At 43.3% G+C, this 12393-nt stretch overlaps 2 long non-coding RNA genes across 2 annotated transcripts; one reads left to right on the top strand and one right to left on the bottom strand.

Annotated features, from left to right (window-relative positions):
- The first annotated feature begins 782 nt into the window (after positions 1–782).
- On the top strand, positions 783–2272 carry LOC133013994 (uncharacterized). Its single transcript, XR_009681437.1, has 4 exons — positions 783–1400; positions 1622–1718; positions 1838–1931; positions 2023–2272. It is a non-coding gene; the product is annotated as an uncharacterized LOC133013994 (long non-coding RNA).
- A 786-nt stretch (positions 2273–3058) lies between these two features.
- LOC133014705 (uncharacterized) lies at positions 3059–3691 on the bottom strand. The gene is made up of 3 exons (XR_009681478.1): positions 3616–3691; positions 3410–3503; positions 3059–3318 (listed from the first exon to the last, which is right to left on the bottom strand). It is a non-coding gene; the product is annotated as an uncharacterized LOC133014705 (long non-coding RNA).
- Positions 3692–12393: the final 8702 nt, after the last annotated feature.

Raw genomic sequence — 12393 nt, 5'->3', positions numbered from 1 at the left:
GACCCTTGAAACTAATGTCACTCGTGATTGGCTGGTAGAAGTGTTCACTGCATGAAAAGAAGCGTTTGTGTCAATCTGTGTCGCAGAGAAGTGTTGGCACATCCTTCGGTTAACGACTTTCACACGTATCTGCAGGCAGCAAAGGAAACGCTCAGGGTTCCTGCAGTTGTCAAGCCTGTGAGCTGTTGAGATTTGACCCCCCCTGCTCCAACTCCTAGAGGACGCTTTCATATGCAAATGACAATGCTCTGAGCTTCACAAATGCAAATCAGTTTCCCTGAGAGCAGATAACACCAATGTGTAAGAGGCACCAACAAACTATCTGGCTGAGTAAACCAGGCTTAAAATAAATATTAAACCTGAAATTTTAAATTGTTCTTAAGTAAGTATCAACTTAGTGCAGTCAAAAGAAATGAAACAATGCACTTTATTTCAAATTTTTATTGTCATCCAAAACAATCCTAAATCTCAACAACTGTATAGAGTGGCATGATTACAGTCACTTTTTCAATTGTGCTGGTTAAATGCACAGAGGAAGTGTAAACCACACCTCTACCAGCAAATAAATGATGCTGGGTATGATCATCTGTGTCCTGTAAGCTCCAAACTTCTACTGGCTTTCCATAAAAATATCTGTCCTCCCAAAATACTGGCATCAAATTCACATGTCAATGGCAAACTAAGCTGTTCCATGAATTATAAATGGTACCTTTTCACCACTACTTTCAAAATTGCTATGAAACATTCATTGATTTAATGATTTATTTTTTCAGTGTAATATTTAATCCCCCATGGACTGCACAGTGACAAAACACAGCAGCCGGCTGTTTGGATACAACATACATCTCCACTCAGTTTGATTATTATTTTAAATATAAAGGAGACACAATATAGAGCTTAAATTCCTTCATAATTTGAACTTCAATTGTCTAATTGTTGTTATTAAACTTTCTCAGTATTCCATTAAAACAGTCAACACTTTTATCCAAAGCGACTTACAATAAGTGCATTCAACTATAAGGTTACGAACACAGAACAGCATGAGTGAATCATGTGTGTAAATTTACTAAACACCACAAAAAATAAACCTGGCCTCAGTCAAATACTTATCCCATGAAGTAACCGCTGCTCACGTCACCCGCTCGCGTCATCAGCTGATGGACTCGTCCAATCAGAGCCTCGTAAACGCCGTGCAGCAGCGTCGAGTGTCCCGCAGACAGGAAGCGGGTCGTGTTTAGCTTGTCCCGTACGAGTGACTCTGTCTTCGGGGTAAATAACTTGCTGAAGTCGACACGACGCTGTTCCCTGGAGGAGAAGATGAGTGCGTGTGGAGGCAGAGCCGCGGGCCCGGTGTGGACGAGTCGAGGCGGAGAAGACGGATGCACAGTCCCTGAGTTACGGTGAGCTAGAGACGCCATGCTAACCACTAAGCTAACTGGTACATCTGAAAGCATGTCCGCCACTCTTTGGGATAGCGAGAAAGTTGCTAAAATACGAATACAGCATCGAGTGCTGGAGCAGATCTAGTGCATGTGTAAATATGTATGAATTACTTAGATGTAACAGTTTGTTCTCGTTAAGTTTTTTCATCAACGTGACTTTTTTCTGTATGTTTTCACAGCCTCAGCCCCCCCCACACACACACAAACAAACAAAGAGGCGTTAGGCTGAGACGCTGAAAGTCCGGATTTAAAGTGCAGAAAATTAAGCCATTGAATGTAAGTAACTGTTTATGAATTGTTTTGGTGTTTTTTTGCTGTGGATCTTCCAACGGTGATGCAGCGCGGCTATTTCCGTTTATTAATAATAAAGTCATGTTACATGTGTTGTTTTCCAGCTGCCTGTCCATGACGTACAAAGACACACTATGAGCCAGTATGATCCGACCAGACCTTACATCAGCATTGAGGAGTTGTCGGAGAAGAAAGAGGGTAAGGTTATATTCATTAAATAATTTTCCAGTTACATGTAAAGGTGTATGTTGTCATTGAACTGTGCTAATTTTACTGAATGTGTTTACAGCTGATTGAAGCGGGACAGATGACATGGATCCATCCTTCCACAGCCAGGAGTGCACCGACCTGTGTCCCACACTTCATATAAGACTGGAAGCTACACTGATCTCACAGCTACACACCACAGACGTCTACACACTGGAGAAGAGTCCCACAAAGAAGTCATGACCCAGAGGCTGCAGAGAAACATTTCAAGCCTCACCTGAGATTTTGTACAATATTTTTGCTGTATGTAAATAAAGCTTTCACTCCACATATACCTTGTTCACATTTGTTCCCTGTACAATATGTTCACCTATAGCATCAAGCATCACATGAATGTTTAGTTTTAATTAACTGCAGTGCTTTTGGTAAAGGCTTACTTATAAATAATAATAAATATTAATATATACATTTTTATTATAAATATTGTGTGGGAGGGGCTTACCCCACGTGCGGAATGCTGTGACCCCACGTGTGCACTGCAATGACCCATAAGGTGACCAATAGCAACACTTCTACCAGCCAATCACGAGTGACATTAGTTTCAAGGGTCTGTGGTTTCCTCCAATGGTGAGTAGAGAGAGGTTCTAGCCAGCGGCTGGACTCCGATTCATATGCTAATTAGATCACACGTCGCGATCGGTCCGCGCAGCGGCGCGAGCCCCCCCGCGGCTCTCTCCTTTGTTCTCCAAATCCCCCTTAAGGTCCGCAAACGCCGATAGACCCACCTTGTCTTCACTGGCGAACGCCAAGGTAACATCATGGAAACAGTTGGTTACAGCAGGGGATTAGGCCTGTCCGTAGAGGTTCACTGTGACAATAATACTGCTTTTCGTCTAGTGGTTGCTATTGGTCACCTTATGAGTCATTGCAGTGCACACGTGGGGTCACAGCATTCCGCACGTGGGGTAAACCCCTCCTACACAATATTTATAATAAAAATGTATATATTAATATTTACTATTATTTATAAGTAAGCCTTTACCAAAAGCACTGCAGTTAATTAAAACTAAACATTCATGTGATGCTATAGGTGAACATATTGTACAGGGAACAAGGTATATGTGGAGTGAAAGCTTTATTTACATACAGCAAAAATATTGTACAAAAACTCAGATGAGGCTTGAAATGTTTCTCTGCAGCCTCTGGGTCATGACTTCTTTGTGGGACTCTGTCTGAATCTTCTCCAGTGTGTAGACGTCTGTGGTGTGTAGCTGTGAGATCAGTGTAGCTTCCAGTCTTATATGAAGTGTGGGACACAGGTCGGTGCGCTCCTGGCTGTGGAAGGATGGATCCATGTCATCTGTCCCGCTTCAATCAGCTGTAAACACATTCAGTAAAATTAGCACAGTTCAATGACAACATACACCTTTACATGTAACTGGAAAATTATTTAATGAATATAACCTTACCCTCTTTCTTCTCCGACAACTCGTCAATGCTGATGTAAGGTCTGGTCGGATCATACTGGCTCATAGTGTGTCTTTGTACGTCATGGACAGGCAGCTGGAAAACACTTTATGACTTTATTATTAATAAACGGAAATAGCCGCGCTGCATCACCGTTGGAAGATCCACAGCAAAAAAACACCAAAACAATTCATAAACAGTTACTTACATTCAATGGCTTAATTTTCTGCACTTTAAATCCGGACTTTCAGCGTCTCAGCCTAACGCCTCTTTGTTTGTGTGTGTGGGGGGGGCGCGGCTGAGGCTGTGAAAACATACAGAAAAGTCACGTTGATGAAAAAACTTAACGAGAACAAACTGTTACATCTAAGTAATTCATACATATTTACACATGCACTAGAACTGCTCCAGCACTCGATGCTGTATTCGTATTTTAGCAACTTTCTCGCTATCCCAAAGTGGCGGACATGCTTTCAGATGTAGGGTTAGCTTAGTGGTTAGCATGGCGGCTCCGTTTAGCTCTCACCTTAACTTAGGGACTGTGCTTCCGTATTCTCCGCCTCGACTCGTCCACACCGGGCCCGCGGCTCTGCCTCCACCCGCACTCATCTTCTCCTCCAGGGAACAGCGTCGTGTCAACTTCAGCAAGTTATTTACCCCGAAAACAGAGTAACTTGTACGGGACAAGCTAAACACGACCCGCTTCCTGTCTGTGGGACACTCGACGCTGCTGCACTGTGTTTACGAGGCTGTGATTGGACGAGTCCATCAGCTGATGACGCGAGCGGGTGACGTGAGCAGCAGTTACTTCATATGGGATAAGTATGTGACTGAGGCCAGGTTTATTTTTTGTGGTGTTTAGTACATTTACACACATGATTCACGCTGTTCTGTGTTCGTAACCTTATAGTTGAATGCACTTATTGTAAGTCGCTTTGGATAAAAGTGTTGACTGTTTTAATGGAATACTGAGAGTTTAACAATTAGACAATTGAAGTTCAAATTATGAAGGAATTTAAGCTCTATATTGTGTCTTCTTTATATTTAAAATAATCAAACTGAGTGGAGATGTATGTTGTAGCCAAACAGCCGGCTGCTGTGTTTTGTCACTGTGCAGTCCATGGCGGATTAAATATTACACTGAAAAAATAAATCATTAAATCAATGAATGTTTCATAGCAATTTTGAAAGTAGTGGTGAAAAGGTACCATTTATAATTCATGGAACAGCTTAGTTTGCCATTGACATGTGAATTTAATGCCAGTATTTTGGGAGGACAGATATTTTTATGGAAAGCCAGTAGAAGTTTGGAGCTTACAGGACACAGATGATCATACCCAGCACCATTTCTTTGCTGGTAGAGGTGTGGTTAACACTTCCTCTGTGCATTTAACCAGCATAATTGAAAAAGTGACTGTAATCATGCCACTCTGTACAGTTGTTGAGATTTAGGATTGTTTTGGATGACAATAAAAATTTGAAATAAAGTGCATTGTTTCATTTCTTTTGACTGCATTGACCTTTGTTTGTGGTATACAATATAATTCATTATAGCACACTTACTTACGAACAATTTAAAATTTCAGGTTTAATATTTATTTTAAGCCTGGTTTACTCAGCCAGATAGTTTGTTGGTGCCTCTTACACATTGGTGTTATCTGCTCTCAGGGAAACTGATTTGCATTTGTGAAGCTCAGAGCATTGTCATTTGCATGTGAAAGCGTCCTCTAGGCGTTGGAGCAGGGGGGTCAAATCTCAACAGCTCACAGGCTTGACAACTGCAGGAACCCTGAGCGTTTCCTTTGCTGCCTGCAGATACGTGTGAAAGTCGTTAACCGAAGGATGTGCCAACACTTCTCTGCGACACAGATTGACACAAACGCTTCTTTTCATGCAGTGAATGTTTTCAGCTGTTTACCTACGAGTCTCAAATAAACAGTGTGCCCTTAAAAGAGTCACGCTGCTGAGACGGCATATTGTAATGCTTGACCCTGACCTGCTCCTACCAGGAAACCACATTTGGGGGCAGAGATAATGTACAGGGAGCACGTTTGATAGTGTTGGAAGGATACTTTATTTATCATGGGAGAGATATTGTAGTGTTTTAACAGAAATTAAAAAACACAAGACTCACATACCATACATGTAGCCCATCAAACACAACACTGGGGTAGGTACAGAGCTAAGTATATGTCCAGGATGTGTGTGCAGACTAAACTGTTACTGCCAGATAAACAATATAATAAAAACAAATACAATTCCACAGTGAACTGAAATACATTTTCCTGTAAATCAGTTCATTTAACTAAATCAACATTACTACAGCATAACAAAGACAACACCTGCGATGTGTAATCACAGAGGGTTAGAAAAATGCTGCAGGTCTGTGGACACGCGTTGTTTTGTTCTAATTAATCCAATCTGGAAAGGTTGGAGGAAAACCTATACGTTTTTGATTGAGAGTGAAATGCTGTGTCAGAGTGGATACAGTGTTTGCTTAACTGTGACCATATGGACCACTGAGTGATAGCACTAGAGCTCCACTTTCAGCAAAACTCAGAGTTATCCCCCAATACAGTTAAATTGTCCTCTCGGCTTCTTGGCTTAAGACTTTATTCAGTGCTGAGCTGTCATATAAGTTTTGAAAGACCATAGAACTTCTTTGTGCTTTTGTTTTTCCTTCTGCTAAGCGGGTCTCAGTTGTCTAGCCTTTCGGTAATGTTTGGATAATTCTCCTTTTTACTAGGCCCATTTTATTGTTCATCATTTTATTTAGACTCAGTGTGCAAATAAAAACACAAATACATTGAATACAATATAGAGATCCACTGACTAAAAAGAAGCTCACATCATTGTTTCATCATGCCTTATGGTATGTCAATTATAATTCCTGTCGGTGTCCGTTTCATCATCCAACTCTCACTGATCAACATGTACAAAATTATACACATACCTAATATAAATATCCTGCCATGTTTTTGGGTAAGTACATAGTTTAACCAAATTATTAAATGATCATTTTGTTAAAACTGTGGAGATATTGAGTGTTTGTCTGTGTAAAGACAACTGGTGAGAAATGTGAATTCTAAATATGTCAACAAATCATGATTGTTAAATGTTTAACCCGATCTGAGAATAAGGACAATAACAAATGCATCTTCCTATCCACAAGTGCTACTTCCAAAACCAAGGCTCTTATTCCAGGAAGAATTCACATCAAAATATATGATCAGCTCGTTAAATATGATTTATAGTTATAGATGAACCACCATATAGTACCTTAGCTCCACATTCAAGTATTCCTCACATAATGTTATATCAAAGTATGATTTATTTAAGAGCTATGCTGTCCCACTAAAAATAAATATTGTTCTGCAAGATATTTTGGTAGAAAGAAAATAGATATGTTCATACTTGCAACATGCCACAAACCGCCAAATGTATTTACAATTCCCATTAACATATTGATAATATGTTATCAGGGCGACATGAGCTGTATCAAAGGGTTGACTAAAGTAAATGTGCTATACGCAGCAAAGTGCAGACCAGTGATTAGATTCATTATCTGCATCTGAAGAAAAATGCTTGGTTTCAAAGGTTGTGTGAGCTTTTTTCTCTTTTGTGTGAGCACATGCAGCAGAAATACTTCTTCATGTATGTGATTAGAGCAGCAGTAAGTGAGAGCAGCAATGCTATCAAATTGGTATAATTGACATTTAACCTCTTAACAGTTGGGTGAAATTTGCCTTACCCAAAGTAAATTGAAAGCATCAGGTATACAACCTGATGCATGACAACCAGCCCGACAATGTGCCTTATGTTTCAAGTTAATCTAATTTGTAAATAGTTAGTATATAGTTATAGTTTGTATTTTGCACCTTGTTCTACTTCTTTTACACTTTTCTTCTTTTGCACATATTACTTCTTTTGTTTATTGTTTGTATATACATTTGTTATAAATAAAAGACTAAATTCAACAGGATTTTCTCTATTTACATGGCTTAAAGTCAGCATCAATTCATTTCTAACACCTATGAGTTCACACAGCCTGCACTTTAAACAACAGGGCTGATCATATGCCAAGACACTATGCACTTTGTAAATAGTTATTTACAAAGCTAAAAGTCAGCGTAACGGGTCATCAGGTATGAAAGTGGCGGTATTTTGATATAGGGAATGAAACCGGAAGTGTGAGGTCTGGAAATGATGTAATTCGGAAATTATGTCGTTAGCGGACCAATCACAGCCAAGGGGTAACCGTAGGCTCTCTGACTTTCCGACATAGTTAGAAAAATCTGAAATGTGAGGGCTCTCCAAGGAGCTCGGAGAGGGCGTTCCACGTCGAAGAAGGCGTTCCCATGTGTCAGTCTGTCAAAACGGAGTAGCATATATCTGGGTGTAGTTGAGACAAATAGATTGTCATTCTCGATTCTTCTGGGGGCGCCAATTAGACCCCCAGGGGGGGCGCTGGGGTGCTGCAATGTGGGGTCAGTCAGACCCACACCTGATTCCAATTGTAATCTAGAGGGGTATATAGAGAAGCCGGTGTACCATTCACCGTGTGCCACCCTCTCTGACCATGCCACGATATCACGTCGGCGTGTTTGCAAGATTGAAACCACTATTCTCCTTAGATTCCTCCTCTGAGCCCGAAGAGGACGCAAAAGAGCCAGACCTAGAAGCGGACGGACAACCAGATGGAGTAGCAGACCGGGAAGAAGACAGAGATGACTTTGAGGACAACTTAGATGAGGTAGGAGACAGCAAGGACTACGACCCAGTGGGTGATGCTTCTGCAGATTTGTCATCCTTGGACAAAGAAGAAGGACAAGACCACGGCTGCACCACCACCCCCACCGGACTCGTGGAAAGAGAGACCTTCAAGTCAAGAAACAGGGAAATAATATGGGCATCGCGGGCGGACGGCCGAGAGGGGAGCCGCTGCTCCTCCTCCGCCGTTGATGCGGCTCTAAGCGGGATCTGTCCGGGCCCCATGATGCACACGAAGTCCCACGTCGGTGGGTCATTGAAAATACGGTGAAGAATGGAAAGGGATGGATGAGACCGATCTGCGCGCCTACATAGGGCTGCTGATCTTAGCGGGCGTGTACAGGTCCCAGGGCTAGTGTACAGCGGAAAGCCTGGCAATGGACGCCCAGAAAGGAACTTGGGGTTGCGGCCAGTGCTTTATGTAACGGAGGGGCTACACTGTCGTAACGTTACATGCGACAATTACTTCACCTCCTACGAACTCGTACGGCATGTGCTGGAGAGGAAGATCACCGTGGTCGGCACAGTTTGGAAGAACAAACCCGAGCTCCCGATCGGGCTGCTCACAGTCAGGGGAAGAGAGGTGTTTGTATTCACGCCCACCGCCACTCTGGTGTCTTACATCCCAAAGAAAAACAGGTACGTGTTGATCCTGAGAACGCTGCACACCAAGGCCGACGTCAGCGACCGCCTGGATGGGAAACCGGTCAACGTCCTGGACTGCAACCGCAGCAAAGGTGGCGTGAACAACTTAGACAAGTTGATCGGAACATACAGCTGCAGGAGGATGACCGCGCGCTGGCCCCTGGTTGTCTTTCACAACATTATCGACGTCTCCTCCTACACACCTTTGTGATATGGAGAGAGATCAACCCAGACTGGATACTGGGCAAGCTGAACAAGCGGAGGGTGTTCCTAGAGCAGCTGGGAAAGGCTCTTGTTTCTCCGTTCATCAAACGAAGGGAGCGTATCCCCCGCACGGAAGCGTCCGCCATGGTTGTGAACGCCATCGCATCGAGAACTACAGTCCACATAGACGCTCGACCCGAGTGTCCGGCCTCTTCCACAGCCCTTGCGGTAGCCCGGCTCAGGGCAAATAATAGGAAGAGGTGTTAGATATGCCCCAGGAAAAAAGACTGTAAAACTTGCACAACCCTGGAGTTGTCTGCTGTGCTTGTGTTGTAGGCAGAGTCAGACCAGTGATCAGCAGGGATGTGGCACACCTGGGGTGACCACTACTTAAGAGGCCTGCCTCTGGTCTCTCATTCACCAGGTTTCTTTGTATTTGTTCTTTGTAGTATTATTCATGTAGAATAAATACTGTGCCTGCAGAGCTTTGCGCCATTCAGTGTTTCTTGTTGCACACATGAGTCAAGGTGTAACAGTGGCAAGGCCTACATGTATGGATTTTTCATCTCGCTTGATTTGTAGCAAGTAAGGAGATTCAGAGAGAGACAGCGAGCGAAAGAGAAATACAAGTAGCATTTTTTTAATAGCAAGTATTTAGAGCAGGGATAGTATAGAAAATATATTGTAGATAAAGGGTAGATGAGTAGCAATAGGAATAAATTAGCACAAGGTAATATTCAGATTAGTAACAGTTTAGTCAGGGACACAGATAGATAGAATGGACTGTAAAATGGTCAGGGAAATTAATGACTTCCTGAGGCATAATGCCTATCCTTTTGGTTTACCCTCAAAAGACTGACATATAATAAAGAGATGTGAAAATTACATCTTTAAAGGGTAAGTAGTGGCCTCGTCTTTCCAAACAATAAAGCACTGATGTCGAGTTACTAATATCATGGCCGTCAGATGGGCGGCTTCACTACGTATGCCGTAGAAGGAAGCAGGGAGAGTATCTCGCCAAAGTAGTAACCTCACCAGAGGAGGCAAATTATCTGTTTGTGGCCTTCCATGTGAGTGAGCATGGAGGCCATTGCGGGATGGAGAAAACAGTGGATGCCCTTTCCTTGCAGTACTACTGGCCTAGGATGGAAAAGAACATAAGGAAATGGGAGAGCTTGATCCAATTTTGTCAGTAATCTCTGTGCATGGTGGTGTAAATTAAACACCCTTTCATATTCAATATGGTTCTTTACTGATTTCTCAAATTTGTTTAGGTATTGGAGTGTCCTCAAATTAAAGAAGGCTTATATCCCCATTGAGGTGACTGCACTGAAATGAGTCCCTATCCCAGAATAACAACACATTTCCATAACATGCTCTTTCCTCAGGTAACTGAGACAGTGAGCTTGTGGGGATGGATTTGGTTGGCAAGCTCACACCGACTAAAAACGGCCACCGGTACATTTGTGTGATGATCGAATTTGTTTTGCAGGAAAAAGCTATGAGGAGCAGCAGTGGCGATGCAACTCCCAGGCCCTGGGCTCCCTGCTGGGGCTGCAGTCTACCAGGGTGGCCCGGAGGATCCTGGAGCTCTGGACCAAGAGGCTATCCAAAGAACAAAAGGACCTCCTGAGGACGGTGACCGAACCAGATGCTGCAGACCCCTACCCGGAGATTATCCTGAGCCCAGGCCTGGGAGAAAAGACCGGCCCTCTATAAACTGAAATAAAACAAAAACGGCAGTGTTTCCCCTACCATTCTATTAGGGTGGCGCTGCGCCCTCCCAACGGCACCTCCCACCCCCCTGGAAGGTCAAGTTAATTATTTATTTTATTTTTTAATATAGCGCCAGATCTCTACATAAATCATTTTAAGGTTACATTTCCTATAAAACAGGTCCATAGCTTGCTTCTGTCTCGACATGGTCGCGCGGTTAGAGTTCTGCTCTGTATCGCGCACGGCGGCGTTCCATCCAAATGCGTGCACACAGGTGAGCAGAGAGCATCCATCTGAAAACATGTCGCATGAACCACCTGAGAAGCAGTTAAAAATATCCACGTTTTTTAAACGCTCCCAGGTGGATGATGGTAACACCAACTCTCCTGTGAGGAGCAGCCGGAGGAGCTCTCCTGCTCCGGGTCCAAGTTCAGAGAAGAACCCACGTGTTGCACGCCCTGCCCCAGACAAGCATCTGTTCAGTCACCACCGGATGACAGGTTCTGACCCAGCTTGGCTCAGAGTGGAAATACTCCCCCTGGTTTTACAAGACTGATCTTGCGCAATTCCCCAGCGCGCAGGCGCCTGGCTGTTCACACGGGACGCTCTTTTCTCAGCGCCGGTCAGCCCGCTATCTGCTTTCTCCGCTTGTATTTAACCGTGAACGCACCTCGCCTCGCAACCTCAGCCTGAACCCTTATTAACGTCACTTCCTTCTATCACTGTTTAATCTATTTTCATTGGACCATTGTTCAAAACCGGCAAATCTGACGTGAAAAGATTTTTAGTATAGACGGAAGTTTGAAAACGGTAACTTAACACAAACGAGGGTTATGGCGAAGTGCTTGATTCTAACTAGTCCTGTTTGATTGCTGTGGTAACAGTGATGTCAGGTGGTAGAGAAGTCCTTCAGCAATGGGAAGATTGCTAGTAGGATCTCGACTTTTGTCTTCTTTCACTTTATGCGCATGCTCCATAACGTCTTTACAGTGATTTCAACCACTCCGCTCCAGCGTTTCCATGACAGGGCTTAGGGTAGACGCGATAAAGATAAGTACCGGAATCAAAAATGTTTCCGGATTCTGGCAATCCAGGTTACGTATGGAAGTCAGTAAATACATACATTACATACATAAATAGATAGCCAGATAGATAAATTACAGTTCATAGAGAATAGGGGATTATTTCAGTTTTCTTTTTGGTTTTAAGAATGTTCTGTCGAATATGTAAAACAGCATAACCAGGCAGTTGTGAGAGGAAACCAGACCCGGCCATTTATAAAGTCTCCCTGCCAGTCCTATTGAAAGGACAAACTGGACAAACACATGACGTCTGAGCATCACAGAAAAGCCTGTCAGCGCCGGTTAGAAATCCAATGTACAGTTCAAAATCATTAAAAGAAACACATTAACATCATGATTCCTTTAAGTTTTGTGTCCGTGTCTCCACCGCTGCTCCCAAATAAACCCTGATTGACTTGCCTTCTGCCTCAGTGTCCAAAGCCTGGTCTTAACACCTCCCTGCCCACTACAGCGTGGCTCAAGCCAACATGGGAAAAATGAGGGTGAGAGAGGGGAGATGGGTCATGATTACAATTTCCGAAAATATACGCCAGGAGCAGAGAAGGGGGGGGGTTTACAATCGTGAAACT

Source organism: Limanda limanda, chromosome 11, assembly GCF_963576545.1.
Source record: "Limanda limanda chromosome 11, fLimLim1.1, whole genome shotgun sequence".
Taxonomy (NCBI): domain Eukaryota; kingdom Metazoa; phylum Chordata; class Actinopteri; order Pleuronectiformes; family Pleuronectidae; genus Limanda; species Limanda limanda.
This window is presented reverse-complemented; position numbering and strand designations above follow the sequence as displayed.